A 16,509-nucleotide genomic window follows, 5' to 3' on the forward strand; every position below is an offset into this window, starting at 1 on the left:
GCGCCGTGGGCGGGGCTAACTGCGAAGCGGGCGCGGCTAACTCTGCGGGATGGGCGGGGATAACTGTGCGGAATAGGCGGGGCTAACTTGGGCGTGGGCGGGGTTCACTCTGCAGAGTGGAAAGGGCTCACTGACCTGAGCGGGCGGGGCTCACTGCACTGGGTGGGCGGGGCTCACTGTGCGGAATGGGCGGGGCTCACTGTGCGGAATGAGCGGGGCTCCGCGGAATGGGCGGGGAAATGGTGGCGGAGCCTGCGCAGTGCGGGATGCGCGCTGCGCGCTGACTGACAGTCTGGAATGGGAGGCTGAGTCAGAGTGCGCGCGCAGCTGGAGTGCGTCCGTGTGTGGGAGACAGCGGCTGAGGTGAAGTGTGGAAGAGACAGCATTTATCAGCCGTCCCCATTAAACAAATCTATACCTGCACACCAATAAACGCAGGTAAGACACACGTACCAAATAAAAAAAACAGATCATTTAAATCGCAGCTTTTTTTTGGGGTTATTCTCTTATGGACAAGTGCAGTGAAGTGAAGTCCTTTTATTTTATAGTCATGTTTTCCCTGATAATCCCTTGTCTTCATGGAAACAGGTCAGTGATTTTTTTTGGGTCCATTTAGTTTTTGTCTCCCGGGAATATGCAGGTTACACCATTAGGCAGCGCAGTAGATTTTATATTTATTGTATTTATGCATTTTCAACCAAATGCTTTTTGTGAAAAATCACACTTGGATAAAATGGCATTGGGGGAGGTGGGGGTTGATTAAAGGATAATTACTCATGATTGAAATCTGAAGCCCGATGTCTTATCATGCATTAATTCAGAGGATGAGAGGCTTTTTATTGCTGTTTTTATTACGGGTATTCTATTACAGTGAACAAAATAATGTATTTACTTCTGATTGTCAAACATTTAATTACTTTGCATAAATGAATTTTACTTTAATTGCAGTGGTAATTGGGAACGTATTTAATTCTGGTACTGAAAGAATTAAAATGACAGACTTTTATCTAGGCTTAAGTTAAGATATTTTGCTGCAACACTGATTAAGACATTATTCAATGATCTTGATGTAAAATTATTGAATGTTGACCATGCAATTAATTGTTTTTGAGATAGCTTAAAATTCACAATGGCATTAATTCTTATTGAGGTAGTTGCCTTTATCTGAAATAAATTTGAAGCAAAGAATACTATTTGTTTAACCTGAATAAAATCACCTTTTTCAATTGAGAAATGATGCAACAATATATGAAATTTATGTTGGTAGTCTGAAATGCTGTGCCCTAGGTCTTCAAGAATGAATATAATTTTGTGTGTAAAAATCACTGTCAAATCAGGCAGAAGCATTCAACCAGACAAAGTTTGCGGCCTTGTCTCTGTCACAGTATGTTATGTATTAGCCACTTGCAGCCATTGTATTGTCTGAATTGCAATATCTGCTCTCTAAACTGGTAACATCTTCTGATTGATTACATAGTTATAATTGAATATATTGACGCATATTTTCTGCAGCTTGGGTTATTTTGTAGCTTGTGGTATTGGGAAAATAGGTTCCAGGCAAATGGTTTGTTCGGGCTGCAAGGGCAGCAAAACATTGCCATCTGGGATGCAGATAAGGTACTGTGATCAAACAAGTTCATACTGTGTGTGTTGATTATGTTTAGCTTGTATTGCACTTATTATTCTAAAATTTGTGTGCAATGTTTTGTAATTTTGTCTCTATTTTCTTAAAATAAGCTATTTAGTATAATGGAAGGCATATAAAATGGAGGAATTTGAAAACAGAAATGGCTCACATTGAACGCTAATGGTTGAGTATCAGTGATGTATATGGACTTTCATATGTATTTTAGAATTGGATGCATGTATTAGCATATACTGTTATTAGTTCTACAAATTAAAAATCTGTTTGACTATTGGTGAATATGACCAGTCAATTTGTTTCATAGGGCCAAAATATCCTTTAGCTCAGTGGGCCACTATTGGAATATATTCTGTTACGAAGAGATATGAATTTGTACAGTACTGCTTGGATGTATATATGTAAAAGGTTAAATATGTAATAAGATGACATTGAATATCAGCAATGGTTGGAAAATTTAGAGGATTTTTTGTGCTGATTTGTCTCTGTCTGTCAGTGCTGAGCTCTCAATAACCAGATGCATATTGTTCTATGAATTATGATGCTTAATGAGTGATAACTAGTTAACTAAATGTAAGGGTTCTTGAAATGGAGAATTAAATAATTTGATCATTCTCAAAAATATATGAGAATTCCTTGTGTCACATTTACAATAATTCTGTCCTTGGCAATTGAATATATTTGTAAATGGCAAAAAGTAAAAATGGCTGAATTTCAATTGAAAGGAAAGTAGAGAATTATGTAGCAGTAAGGTTTTATGCTTTCTTTTCACTTTGTGCTTCTATCATATATTTTCTGGTTCTTTCAAGTCATTACTATATCAGACACATATGGTTCATTGGAAATTTTGGGCTGTTTAATTGAAAGTGTTTTTTTTAACAGCATGCTTTTATTTAAAGGGCTAAGAGAAGTTGGAAATGCAGCAATGTACAACAGCAATGGGGAACATGTAAATAGTGTTCAGTAAAGTCCAGGAAAATATTTATTCTGCCAAAAAAGCAAGAACAAACTAAACACTGACATAAATAAAGGCATAAGGAAAAAAACTATGGTTAAAAAGAGGTATATATCAGCACATGGACAAGAGAGATTATGAAGAAATTAGGAAAGAAATAAAAGAAAGGCAAAGAAGAATTATGAAATTATATTATCAAGGAACATAAAACAAAATTGTAAATTACTACACAGGCATATTGCTAAGGGATGAGCAGGATAAAATCGCAGGCAGTGATAGTGAAGAGGCAAAATTATGAGTTAATTACTTAGCTTCAGTATTTACCAGGAAGACAGCTCAAATAGATGTGACATCAGAAGATGGGAATAGAAACAATATTATGTAATTTAAGACAAGAAAAATATTGGATAAATTAATGACACGAGGATAAAACTTCAGATCCAGATGGATTGCGCTTGTGCATTTTAATAGAATCTAGGGAAGCAATAAAAGAGGCAGTATTACACCTATTTAATAATCGGTTTAAAATGGAAAGTATTGTGACAGAGAACTAGCAGACAGCTCAACTAGTATCATACCTATATTTAAGAAGGGAGATCAAATATATCAATAGACCCATTGTCAGCTTAACAATGTGTGAGGAAAAAATAATTGGATTCCCACTTGTAAAACAGAAAACAATCCAATTAAAAATATAATAATGAATAATCTCTGGAATTTAGAAGAATGAAAGGAGATTAAATTTGGGTATATAAGGTGATAAAAGGTATGGATAAAGCAGATGTGGAGCAGATGCTTCTGCTGGTGGGATAGTCTAGGACAAGAGATCATAGTCTTAGGTTAAAGGATAACAAATTTAACATCAAGTTGAGGAGAAATTACTTCTCCCAAAGGGTCATGAATCTGTGGAATTCGCTACCCCAAAGTGTGGTGGATGTTGGGACAATGAGTAAATTTGAGAAGTTACATAGATTTTTAATTGGTAATGGGTTGAAGGGTTATGGGGATGAGGAGCATATCAGCCGTGATTGAATGGCGGAGTAGACTTGATGGGCCGAATTCTGCTCCTATGTCTTATGAATTTATGAAGTCAGCATGGATTTCAAAAAGGAAAGCCTTTCTTGCCAACCTCATTGAATTATTTGAAGAGATAAGAAAAAGAGTCAATAGACAAGGGTAATGAAGTTGACAGAATGGATTTAGATTTCCAAACAGCCTTCAATAAGATGTATGCGAGCAAAGCCAGAGTATGTGGGACATGTAGCAGGATGCATAATTTAAAGGTAAATAGTCGCTGTTCAAAGTGGCAAAATGTGGAAGGTGGAGTCCCAGAAGGATCAGTACTGGGTGGATGGGACCACTGTGGTTTGCAATATATATTAATGATTTAGACTTGGAAATCAACTCAATTTTTACATTTGTGGATGACATCAACTTGGGAATGGGTCTGGGGGTGGTGGGATATAGTCAGTACGGAGGAGGAATGCAACAAATTACAAGAAGACATGAACAAACTTTCAGAATGAAGATATAGGGCACTGAATTTCTATACACGTGAGGTATTAATATTTTGATAAAAATAAGGTTAGGTAATACTTGAAAATGCAAGTTTAAATGGGATTGAGATGCAAAGAGGAGAACAAATGCACAAATCAGGACAAGTAGTGACATAGATTAACAAAGCCTTAAAAAAAACAAGTATTAGGGTTTATTTCTAGAAGGATTGAATTGAAAAATAGATAAATTATGCTAACCCTGTATTTAACCTTGAGAACCTATATTTAACCTTGAGTGGACCACAGTTGGAGTCCTCTGTATACTCTAGTTCTATATAAAGATGTAAGAGACACTGGAGAGAGTGCAAAAAAAATTTGCAAGGATGGTACCTGAAATGTGAAGTTACATCTAACAGGAAAGTATGAGCAGGCAATATACAAGAATCTATCATTGGATGCTCCTTTTTTTTAATCTACACACTGCCCCTGAGGACATGATCAAAAGAGGCTTAATTTCCTCCTCTTGGTCAACAACTGCTGAAGCCAACTGATGCATACTTGAGTCTAATCATTAGATTTCTATCACGATTATGCAAAACAAAGCATATTTAGTTCATCTTTGAGACTAAAATTCCCCACATTGAAGCATTTAATTGGTTTTGAAATTACTTGATGGTTTTTGTCTCCACTGTTGTATCTGGGAGATCGTTCCATTTATTGATCACTGTTTATGACAGAACTCTCTGTCTTGGCTTTTCCAGTTACATGGGGTCATTGCAAAGGGCCATATCCCTTCATGTAAATCATTTTTGGAATTAGGTTGGTGCTTTCGCAGCCAGATGCCCTTCCTGTTCCTAACTCTCCCTATTTATGAAGGCTGGAACTGCCTGCGTTACTGACTGGGTTCTTCCTTAGCTGACAAGTTCAAGGATGGAACTTGAATCTGGAGCATTTTGGGTCAGAGACAAGGGTGTTTACCGGCTAAGTTACAATCTCATGGTATTGTTATAGCACAAAAGGAGGCCATTTGGTGCATCATGTATGCACTGACCTTGCTGTTAACATTCACTTCATATTTGTTTGAAACTTGTTCCATTGTCATACTCTTATTGGTTTGGTGTGTAATTATAGAATGTAGGAATTAGAAGCAGAAATAGACCATTCAGCCCTTTGAGCCTGATCTTCCATTTGGTCAGATCCTGGCTGATCTCTCCCTGGTCGCAAATCCACATCCTCACCTTTTCCCATATCATAAGAACGAGGAACAGGAGTAGGTCATTTAGCTCGTCCAGCCTGCTCCACCATTCAATAAGATCATAGCTGACCTTTTTGTGAACTCAGCTCCACTTACCTCCCACTCACCATAACTCTTAATTCCTTTACTGTTCAAAAATCCATCTATCTTTTCCTTAAAAACATTCAATGAGGTAGCCTCAACTGCTTCACTGGGCACAGATTCACAACCCTCTGGGTGAAGAAGTTCTCCTCAACTCAGTCCTAAATCTGCTCCCCTTATTTTGAGCCTATGCCCCCTAGTTCTGGTTTCACCCACCAGTGGAAACAACCCCCTGTTTCTATCTTATCCATTACCTTTGTAATTTTGTTTCTGCAAGGCTTCCCCTCATTCTCTTGAATTCCAATGAGCATAGTCCCAGCCTACTTGATCTTTCTTCATAAGCCAACCCTCAACTCCAGAATCAACCTAGTGAATCTTCTCTGTACCCCCTCCAGTGGCAGAAAATCCTCTTTCAAGTATATCCTTTCTCTAAGTTCTTATGTACATCAACCCCTTCATCCCTTCATCAATCTGGTGAACTTCCTCCAACGCCACCACATCCTTCCTCAAATAAGGAGACCAAAACTGGACACAGTACTCCAGATGTGGTCTGACCAACAACCTATACACTTCTCAACTTTTATACGCCAGTCCTTTAGCAATAAATGCCAAATGCCATTTGTCTCTTTTATTACATGCTGCACCTCCATACCAACTTTCTATGATTAATGAACACAGACACCCAGATCCCTCTGCCTGGATGCATTTTGAATCTGCTTCCCATTTAAGTGATAACTTGCGTTTCTATTTTTTCTGCCAAAATGGATAACCTCACATTTATCCACATTAAACTCCATCTGCCAAATTTTGGCCCATTCTCCTTGTCTATTTATATCCGTCTGTAGGATTTTTATATTTATTCACTGCCTGTTTTCTCACTTAGTTTAGTATCAACTGCCAATTTTGCTATGTCTCACACTGCCCTTGTTTGCAGATCATTTGTATATATTGTAAATTGTTAAGGTCTGAGGACTGATCTGTGCACACACCACTATGTTTCACCAGCCAGAGAAGGACTTATTTATCCTGACCGTCTGTTTTCTGTCGCTCAGCCAATCTTCAATCCAATCTAGTGTTCTACCCCAATCTCCTGTGACCTCATCTTCTGGATCAGTCTTTTATGTGGCACCTTGTCAAACATTCTGGAAGGCTAGATGTACCACATCCACAGATTCCCCAATTTCATCTTGCCGGTTAAGTCCTCAAAGGACTCAAATAAGCTTGTCAAGCATTATTTTCCCTTCATAAAACCATGCTGACAATGATGAAATGAGCTTTGCCTTTCCAAATGCTCAGTCATCTCCTCCTTTTGAAGATTGATTCTAGCAACTTCCCCATCACAGAGGTCAAGCTAATCGGCCTTTAGTTTGCTACTTTTTGCCACATTCCCTTTTTGAATAGGACCGTCACATTAGCGTGTTTCCAATCCATTGAGATCTTCCAGAATCCAAGGAATTTTGAAATGTCACAACCAATGCATCCATTATCTCTGCTGTCACCTCCTTTAGTACTCTAGAATGTAGGCCATCATTTCCCGGAGACTTATCTGCATTTAATCCCATTAGTTTATTCAACGCCTTCTCCTTAGTGATGATTATTGCACTGAGTTCCTCTGGAAAATTTTGGAAAATCTTCATTATTCTCAACCATGAAGACATGGTGGTACAGTGGTTAGCACTGTTGCCTCACCACCAAGGACCGGGGTTCAATTCTGGCCTCAGGTCACTTTCTGTGTGGTGTCTCCTCATTCTTTCTGTGTCCACTTGGCTTTCTTCCTGGTGCTCTGATTTCCTCCCACAGTCCAAAGAAGTGCAGGTTAGGTTGATTGGCCATGCTCAATTGACGCTGATGTCAGGGGATTAACAGGGTAAATACTTGGGGTTGTGGGAATAGGGTTTGGGTGGGATTGTGGACAGTGCAGACTCAATGGGCTGAATGGCCTCCTGTACTGTAGAGTTTCTTTGATTACAGCGGCAAAATATTGGTTTAATGCCTCTGCCATCTCCGTGTTCTCCATTTGGATACAAAACTTGCTTGGTCCTTGGATACAAAACTGGCTCGGTCAAAGAAGAGGGTAGCAGTGGAAAGGTGCGTTTCTGAATGGAGAGCTGAGACACGTGGTGTTCCTCAGGAATCGGTGCTGGAACCTTTTGCTGTTTGTAATAGGTATAAATGATTTGGAGGAAAGTATAACTGGTATGATTAGTAAGTTTGCGGACAACACAAAGGTTGATGCATTTACGGAAAGCGATGAGGACTATCAGAGGATATAGCAGGATATAGATGGGTTAGAAACTTGGGTGGAGAGATGGCAGATGGAGTTTAATCTGGACAAATGGGAGGTAATGCATTTTGGAAGGTCAAATACAGATAAGAAATATACACTAAATGGCAGAACCCTTCAGAGTAGTGATAGGCAAAGGGATCTGGGTGTATAGGTACACAGGACACTGAAAATGGCAATGTAGGTTGCGAAGGTAGTCAAGAAGGCATATGGCATGCTTGCTTTCATCAGCCGGAGCATTGAGTTTAAAAATTGGCAAGTCATATTGCAGCTTTATAGAACCTTAGTTAGGCCACACTTAGAATATAGCGTTCAATTCTGGTCACCACACTACCAGAAGGATGTGGAGGCTTTGGAGAGGGTACAGAAAAGATTTACCAGGATGTTGCCAGGTACGGAGGGCATTAGCTATGAGGAGAAGTTGGAGAAATTTGGTTTATTCTCATTGGAATGACGGGGGGGGGCAGCAGCAGGCAGGCAGGCAGGGCAGCGGTGGGCAACCTGATAGAAGTCTGCAAGATTATGAGAGGTATGGACAGAGTGGATATTCGGAAGCTTTTTCCCAGTGTGGAAGAGTCAATTACTAGGGGGCATAGGTCTAAGATGCGAGGGGCAAGGTTTAAAGGAAATGTACAAGGCAGATTCTTTACATAGAGGATGGTGGAACTCGTTGCTGATGGAGGTAGTGGAAGCGGATACAGTGGTGACATTTAAGGGACATCTTGACAAATACATGAATAGGATGGGAATAGAGAGATACGGTCCGTGGAAAGGTAGGGGGTTTTAGTTCAGTCAGGTGGTATGTTCAGTGCAGGGCCTGGGGGTGCGGTCGAAGGGCCTGTTCCTGTACTGTAATGTTTTTCTATAATTACCTCACCAGTATCACCCTCTGTAGGGCCAACATTTACTTTAGACAGCCTCTTCCTCTTCATATACTTACAAAAGATTTTGGTGTGTGTGTTGATGGTGTTTGCTAGTTTCCTTTCGTAGTTCATCTTAGCTCTTTGATTCCATTTTTCATAGCCTTTTGCTGAACCTTAAAATTCTCCCAATCCTCCAGCTTCCCACTAGCTTTTGCATTTTGGTACGTGTAATTTTTGTCTTTATGTCCTCTTTGACTTCCTTGTTTAGCCATGGAACATTTTTCTTCCTTTTCTTTTTGAGGTTTACCTTTGCCACCCCATTTTTCTTTTACACATCTTCTTTTCAAGGTTAAAAACACGAAGGGTCTCCAGCCTGACAACACAAAGTTAGTGGAGGTGTCAAGAGATTTCTTAAAACTTATTCACCCATGGGACGTGAGCATTGTCGGCTAGGCCAGTACTTATTACTCGTCCCTAATTGCCTTTGAGAAAGCGAAAACCTGAAATTTCTGTCTCATTTGATGAGTAGATACTTCATTTGCAACTGAATTTAAACTCTAGATGCCATATATCTATTTCAGGTTTTTCTCTTTTTAATTCTAAATGCTGGATAATTACTTTATTCATGTCATTCTTATTAAATCCTGCTTTGTTTCTACCTTTGCTTTATCTGCTAACTCTATTTAGCATTAGTTAAGGATTTTAACTAATCTACAATTACATCTTCTGCTTCCAGAAAAGTCTTAGTAACGGTCGAATATGAATTGACCTCATTCAATGGTGGAGCAGACTCAGTGGGCTGAAGGGCCTACTTTATGTCTTGTTGTCTTATTGTGGCCTTATGGTTAGAGAAAAGCTTAGAATAAAGGAAGAAAGAGGAAATAGTAATTCAGAGGATGATCTTGATGCCACAGGAATTTAATTGAACCAAAAGTCTTTGTTTAGTGCCCAAATGTACAGGGGACGCAGTTGAAAGGTATTTTCCCTCATTTGAAAAGATAGCTATGAATCAGAAGTGGCCAAAAGATGTTTGGCCCTTTAATGTTACAAAATGTCCCATCAGGTACTGCTTTGTATGTGTATACTAGCTTGTCAGACAGTCTGGAGAAGTAGTTTAAAGGGCAATCCTCAACACTTATTAGATTGTCTCTCAAGCTTATCAATTACAGTTTAGAAGCATAAGAAAGACACCATATCAGACATTTGTAGAACTTGCAAGAGAAAAAGGAACACACTGGGACCAATGGTGATGATCACTGAAGCTAGAGTAATACAATTGAGAATGTGGAGGAAATCATGATTCAGGAAGAATTCTGAAGTATTATTCCAGTAATCATTAAGACTTAATTGAGCGTCAAGTAACAAAGATCTAAAAGGCGGATGTTTTAGCTGATACCTATGATATCTCACACAAATGGTGACGTATGGGAACCAACAAGGCAATTGGAGGAATAGAAAATCTAGAGATGGAAGGGAACAAACAGAAGGATGTCAAAATAATAAAGGAGGTACATTTTAGCCTGATGTAAAGAAAATAAATCACTTAAAAAGAAAACAATTTGCCTTCATGTTACTAAGATTGGATGTACTAAAACTAATTGTTGGAAATTAAACTGGAGACGGAGACCTATTGAAATAGTAGGAATGCCTAAGGAGTCCTCACAAAATGTTGTACCAGGAAAGGAGATAGGTGTTAATACCATAACAAGTAGTACAAGTAAAACATGTTCTCTCAGAACCCACCAGGAAGGAGCATATGGTTCAGGATGGTCAAGAAAATCCTTCCTTGATTACTGATGAGGAGAGTCAGGCTACTAGAGCTCTGGATGTTTTATCTCAAAGGGAGATGTGTTCCCTTATGCCTCCAATAAAACGTATAAACATGTTATGGAAAGGTTTCAAGATTGTATTTATAGGAAAGAGGTAGGCTCTTATTCTTCTAATCGAGAAGGTAAACCAATAAAGATAGAGGCACTGGAGCATGCCAGTCACTGATGATACAATTTGCCTTCCCGAGAACCTAATGAAAGAAAAAATATTAATTGGAGGTATACACTGAGGTTATAAACTGGTCCCATTGCATAGGGTTGGATTAAAATTGACTAAGTGAAGATGTTGGAGTAGTGCATCAAATCCCTGCAGCAGAAATTGACTTTGTCTTGAGGAATGATGTGGCTGTTTCAAAAAGATCAGCCTGACCAAGGGTGTTGGAACAGCCAGTGGAAGTGAATGTCATCAATTAAACCTACACCCATAAGTCTGATTCTAGTTTTTGAAGAACTGTTTAACAGGGTCTTAGCAGATTGTGTAGGACCTCTACCTAAAGTCAGAAGTGGGAATCAGTATCTATTAACATTTTCTGAGGCGATGCCTTTGGGAAAGATTGTGGCAAAAATGGTAGGAGTAAAGTTGGTTTAATTCTTGAAGATATATATTACCAAAGGAAATAAAATCTCATCAAGGTTTATATTTGATGTCACAAATATTCAAATAAATAATTAACAGCTTGAGAACAAAACAATTTGAAACTTCAGCTTATTATCTACAATTGCAATGAATATTAGAAAGGTGGCATCAGACTTCAAAGACCTTGATTAAAGCTTTTTGTCAGGGATGTTCCAATGATTGCGATAAAGGGTTTCTGTTTTTACTTTTATGCTGTTAGGGGTGCTGTTAATGAGTCCATAGGATTCACAGCACCAGGGACCTGGGTTTGATCCCCAGCTTGGGTCATTGCCTGTGCAGAGTCTGCACGGTCTTCCACCTGGGTGGGTTTCCTCTGGGTCTCAGGTTTCCTCCCACAATCTGAAAGACGTGCTGGTTAGGTGCATTGGCTATGCTAAATTCTCCCTCCAGACAGGCGCTAGAGTGTGACAACTAGGGGATTTTCACAGTAACTTAATTGCAGTGTTAATGTAAGTCTACTAGTGGCATTGATAAACTGAATTAAAATAAAACTGATATGGGGCATGAGATGAGAGGGCCCTTTAGTTAAAAGAAAAACTTGTAGGACAAAACTCCAGACTACACTTTTGACCTATGTGACAAATTTCAGAGAGAGATGAACCAAAGTGTGCGTGTTGACCAAAGAGCATTTGAAAGTTGCTCGACAAATGATGAAAGCCAGAATAGATGATGATGCAAAGGCTCAATTTTGTTGCTGGTGACAATCAATACGGTTTAAAATTAGGCTTGGTTTGAATTGCTGGTAAATGACACATATGACAATGGAATAAGCAGTTGCTGGAGTATATGATGGTTCAGGTCAGAAACTCCAAAGTGTTCTATGGAGCCTGCCTGGAACATAAGTTTTGCATCTTGAATTTGGTTAGGATAAGCATGATATGTTTCACTTCAGGTATGATCCAAATGACCCACTAGGGAGCTTTTATCAAACAAAGTTTATTTAAGAATATAGTTAACATGTATAATAAGAAAATTAGTGAGAACTTTTATCAATTACAAACAAGAAACAAAAGAACCACTATAATGTATAACCCTTAACAAATATACCTAATGTCAAATCAATCCCATAGACAAAAGACCCTTTTCACAGTTTTAACACAGCAAAGACTAATGTTCACATGATACTGGATTGAAATCTTTGGATGAAGTCTGCAGTTTTCTGGATAGTCTCATAGAGTCATAGAGGATTACAGCATGGAAACAGGCCCTTTGGCCCAACTTGCCCATGCTGCCCTTTTTTTAAACCCCTAAACTAATCCCAATTGCCTGCATTTGGCCCATATCCCTTTATACCCATCATACCCATGTAACTATCTAAATGCTTTTTAAAAGATAAAATTGTATCTGCATCTACCACTATCTCTGGCAGCTTGTTCCAGAACTCACCACCCTCTGTGTGAAAAAATTGCCCCTCTGGACACTTTTGTATCTCTCCCTCTCGCTTAAACTTATGCCCTCTAGTTTTAGAATCCCCTACCTTTGGGAAAAGATATTGACTATCTACCTTGTCTACGCTCCTCATTATTTTATAGACCTCTATAAGATCACCCCTCAACCTTCTACACTCCAGAGGAAAAAGTCCCAGTCTATCCAGCCTCTCCTTATAACTCAATCCATCAAGTCCTGGTAACATCCTAGTAGATCTTTTTTGCACTCTTTCTAGTTTAATAATATCCTTTCTATAATAGGGTGACCAGAATTGCACACAATATTCCAAGTGTGGGACTTATCAATGTCTCGTACAACTTCAAATAGACATCCCAACTCCTGTATTCAATGTTCTGACCGATGAAACCAAGCATGCCAAATGCCTTCTTCACCACCCTGTCCACCTGTGACTCCACTTTCAAGGAGCTATGAACATGTACCCCTAGATCTCTTTGTTCTGTAACTCTCCCCAACGCCCTACCATTTACTGAATAAGTCCTGCCCTGGCTCAGTCTACCAAAATGCATTACCTCGCATTTGTCTAGAACCATAAAACATTACAGCACAGAAACAGGCCTTTTGGTCCTTCTTGGCTGTGCCAAACCATTTTTCTGCCTAGTTCCACTGACCTGCACCTGGACCGTATCCCTCCACACCCCTCTCATCCATGTGCCTGTCTAAGTTTTTCTTGAATGTTAAAAGTGAGCCCGCATTCACTACTTCACCTGGCAGCTCATTCCCACACTCCCACCACCCTTTGTGTGAAGAAGAGCCCCCCCCCCTCCCCATTCCCTTTAAACGTTTCCTTTTTTTTCTCCCCTAGCCTCAGTGGAAAAGCCTGCTTGCATTCACTCTATCTATACCTATCATAATTTTACACACCTCTATCAAATCTCCCCTCATTCTTCTACACTCCAGGGAATAAAGTCCTAAACTATTCAACCTTTCTCTGTAACTCCGTTTCTCAAGTCCCAGCAACATCCTTGTAAACCTTCTCTGCACTCTCTCAACCTTATTAATATCCTTCCTGTAATTGGGTGACTAAAACTACACACAATACTCTAAATTCAGCCTCACCAATGTCTTATACAACCTCACCATAACATTCCAATTCTTATACTCAATACTTTCATTTATAAAGGCCAGTGTCCCAAAAGCACTCTTACGACCCTATCTACCTGTGACGCCACTGTTAGGGAATTATGTATCTGTATTCCCAGATCCCTCTGTTGTACTGCACTCTTCGGTGTCCTACCATTGTCTAAATTAAACTCCATCTGCCACTTGTCAGCCCACTGGCCCAATTGATCAAGATCCCACTGCAATTGGAGATAACCTTCCTCACTGTCCACCATGCCACCAATCTAGGTGTCATCTGCAAACTTACTAACCATGCTCCCATATTCTCATCCAAATCATTAATATAAATGACAAATAACAGTCGGCCCAGCACTGATCCCTGAGGCACACCGCTGGTCACAGGCCTCCAGTTTGAAAAACAACTCTCTACAACCACCTTTCTGGCCTGTCAAGAAGCCAATTTTGTATCCATTTAGATACCTCACCCTGGATCCCGTGAAATTTAACTTTATGAACAACCTACCATGCGGTACCTTGTCCAAGACCTTGCTAAAGTCCATGTAGACAACATCAACTGCGTTGTCCTCATCTACCTTCTTGGTTAACCCTTCAAAAAACTCAATTAAATTTGCAAAACATAATTTTCCACTCAGAAAGCCATGCTCACTGTCCCTAATCAGTCCTTGCATCTCTAAATGCCTGTAGAACCTGTCCCTCAAAATACCTTCCAACAATTTACCCATCACAGATGTGAGGCTCACTGGTTATAGTTCCCAGGCTTTTCCCTGTACCCTTTTTAAACAAAGGCACAACATTTGCCACTCGTCAATCTTCAGGCACCTCGCCTGTGACTATCGATGACTCAGAACAATTTGAAGTCAGAACAGCTTCCCAAAACACCAGGGACTCTAGGCAAGCCACAAACAGCTAATTCCCCCCTTCCAGAAAGACAAGATGTTGCTTTAAGCTAACCCGTAGAATTTCCAAAACCAGGGAAAGAGAAACTTCTTTTCAGCTTGATGCCCCTTCTAAAACTAAAACTCAAATGTACAGCTCCAAACTGAAAATGAAAAGAAAACTATCACCTGACCTGCCAACCAGTTTTTCTCCTAACAATGCAGACTCATAAACATCACAGTAAAAATAAACCCCAGTTTAAGCAGCAATAAAATGACTTTCATATTCAGCCCGGCAACAGTGAGAAAAACCAACTAAAAAAGTTTACTTCCAACTGTAGAGTACGCAATTTTTTTAAAAAAAACTTAGGTACACTAATGTCACAAGTAATGTAGGTGGAGTACTGGAAATCTAAACACCTGTAGTGTTGGGAAAACTGGACATTTTTTTTCGCCTGAGCCCCAAGTGGATTAGAGATCCTTGATCCCACCCAATCCAGTGAATAGAGAGGTCTTATTCACTTAATTAAGAAGTTCCGACTTTTTTTATTCTCTGAAACCTGGCAAGTTCTGGAATCCAGAATGGGCTGGTTCCGAAGTTTCAGAATTTGAGGCAGTCTACCAGGACAGAGTAACCAAAATGGAAACTTGCCACACATGAGGGAAGATTGAGAGAAACAAAAGCATGGATTTTAAACTGTGTTACTGTTTTTAAAATGCTACTGAGTAGTGAAGCCACTGGGAAACGTAGTACTCAGGATTTGTCACTGGATGTTGTGCCACTGTAAATTACTTGGCCTAATCGCAATAATAAACATTTTAATGGTAGAGTGTTCCTGCCATTAAAGAACACATCTCTAATTATGATTAATGCTATGGTTAGATCCATGGTATTTGTATCTTGCATCTAATGACAACAAATTGTAATAACCAAATTTTAAAAATAACATTCAACCTTTGTTTAAAGTCTAAATCAATTTCCAAAAAAGCATTGTGTATTACAGTTGTATCACACTAACTGATTAGCTCAAATACCATGTTAATAAAGCAGGTGAATCATAATTGAATTTGCCAATAAACGAGTAGCATCTTTAGAAATATCATTTCCTACATCATTGTTTATTTGATCTATGAACTGTATTTTGTAGAAATTGAATATTTAAATTGAGAACAGCAAAATGTACTGGATTATTTACATTAGTAAATATTCTGAAAACTAATCAAGTTATATTTTATCTATCCATGTTGATATTTTTTGAGTCAAATTGATTTATTATTGTCAAATATTGAGGTACAGCAAAATGTATTGTTAGTTACGAGCTGTTACAGACAAAACATACCGTTCGTAGGGTACATGGGAAGAAGGAAAGGATGGAGTGCAGAATATAGTGTTGCAGTTACTAATAGGGTGAAGAGAAGGATCTCCTTAATGTGTGACAAGAACAAAGAACAAAATAAAAGATTCATCTGAGGGTATTACAAGAAGTTGCGATGCTCCAGTGCCATCTTGAAGTCTCTGGCTACTTATCTGGTGGTTATTGTATTTATTAAAGGTGAAGAATTCTGGAGTTCTTGCCTGATCTATTTTGATAGATTTTCCTCCGTTCTTGAAAAGAAAGCAACAAACCCTCAAAGAATGGTGCAACACAGCATAATCATTTAACCACAAATTATATATAGAAAAAGACGAGAGAGCACTAACGCAATTGGTTCAGATTATTCCTTGCAAGCGGTGCCTCCAAAGATATGGAGTTGAGGAGGAACTTCTTCACTCAAAGGGTGATGAATCTCTGGAATTCTCTGCCCGTTGAAGTGGTGGAGGCTACCTTGCTAAATATATTTAAGACACGGGTAGATAGGTTTTTGGTAGGCAAGGGAATTAAGGGTTATGGGGAGAAAGCGGGAAAGTGGAACTGAGCCACTTCAGATCAGCCATGATGTTATTGAATGGCAGGGCAGGCTGGAAGGGCTAGATGGCCTACTCCTGCACTTACTTCTTATGTTCAAACGGTGAAAGGATGTTTCAGAGGATAAAGCCATGACTACATGGCGTAATGGTGCAT

General features: G+C 39.2%; 1 protein-coding gene across 6 annotated transcripts in view; it reads left to right on the forward strand.

Moving 5' to 3' along the window:
• Positions 1-326: 326 nt before the first annotated feature.
• The window catches only part of otud7a (OTU deubiquitinase 7A), a 147,924-nt gene continuing 131,741 nt past the window's right edge, over positions 327-16,509 (forward strand). For 5 of the 6 annotated variants that reach the window (XM_080216084.1, XM_080216089.1, XM_080216086.1 and 2 more), the window contains exon 1: positions 342-438. The gene's annotated coding sequence lies outside the window, so the exon portion shown is untranslated. Of the gene's footprint in view, positions 439-548; positions 589-16,509 lie in introns of all 6 variants that reach the window. The other variant, XM_080216085.1, reaches the window with a different exon arrangement.

This window comes from Carcharhinus amblyrhynchos, chromosome 32, assembly GCF_965287045.1.
Source record: "Carcharhinus amblyrhynchos chromosome 32, sCarAmb.v2.hapA, whole genome shotgun sequence".
Lineage (NCBI taxonomy): Eukaryota > Metazoa > Chordata > Chondrichthyes > Carcharhiniformes > Carcharhinidae > Carcharhinus > Carcharhinus amblyrhynchos.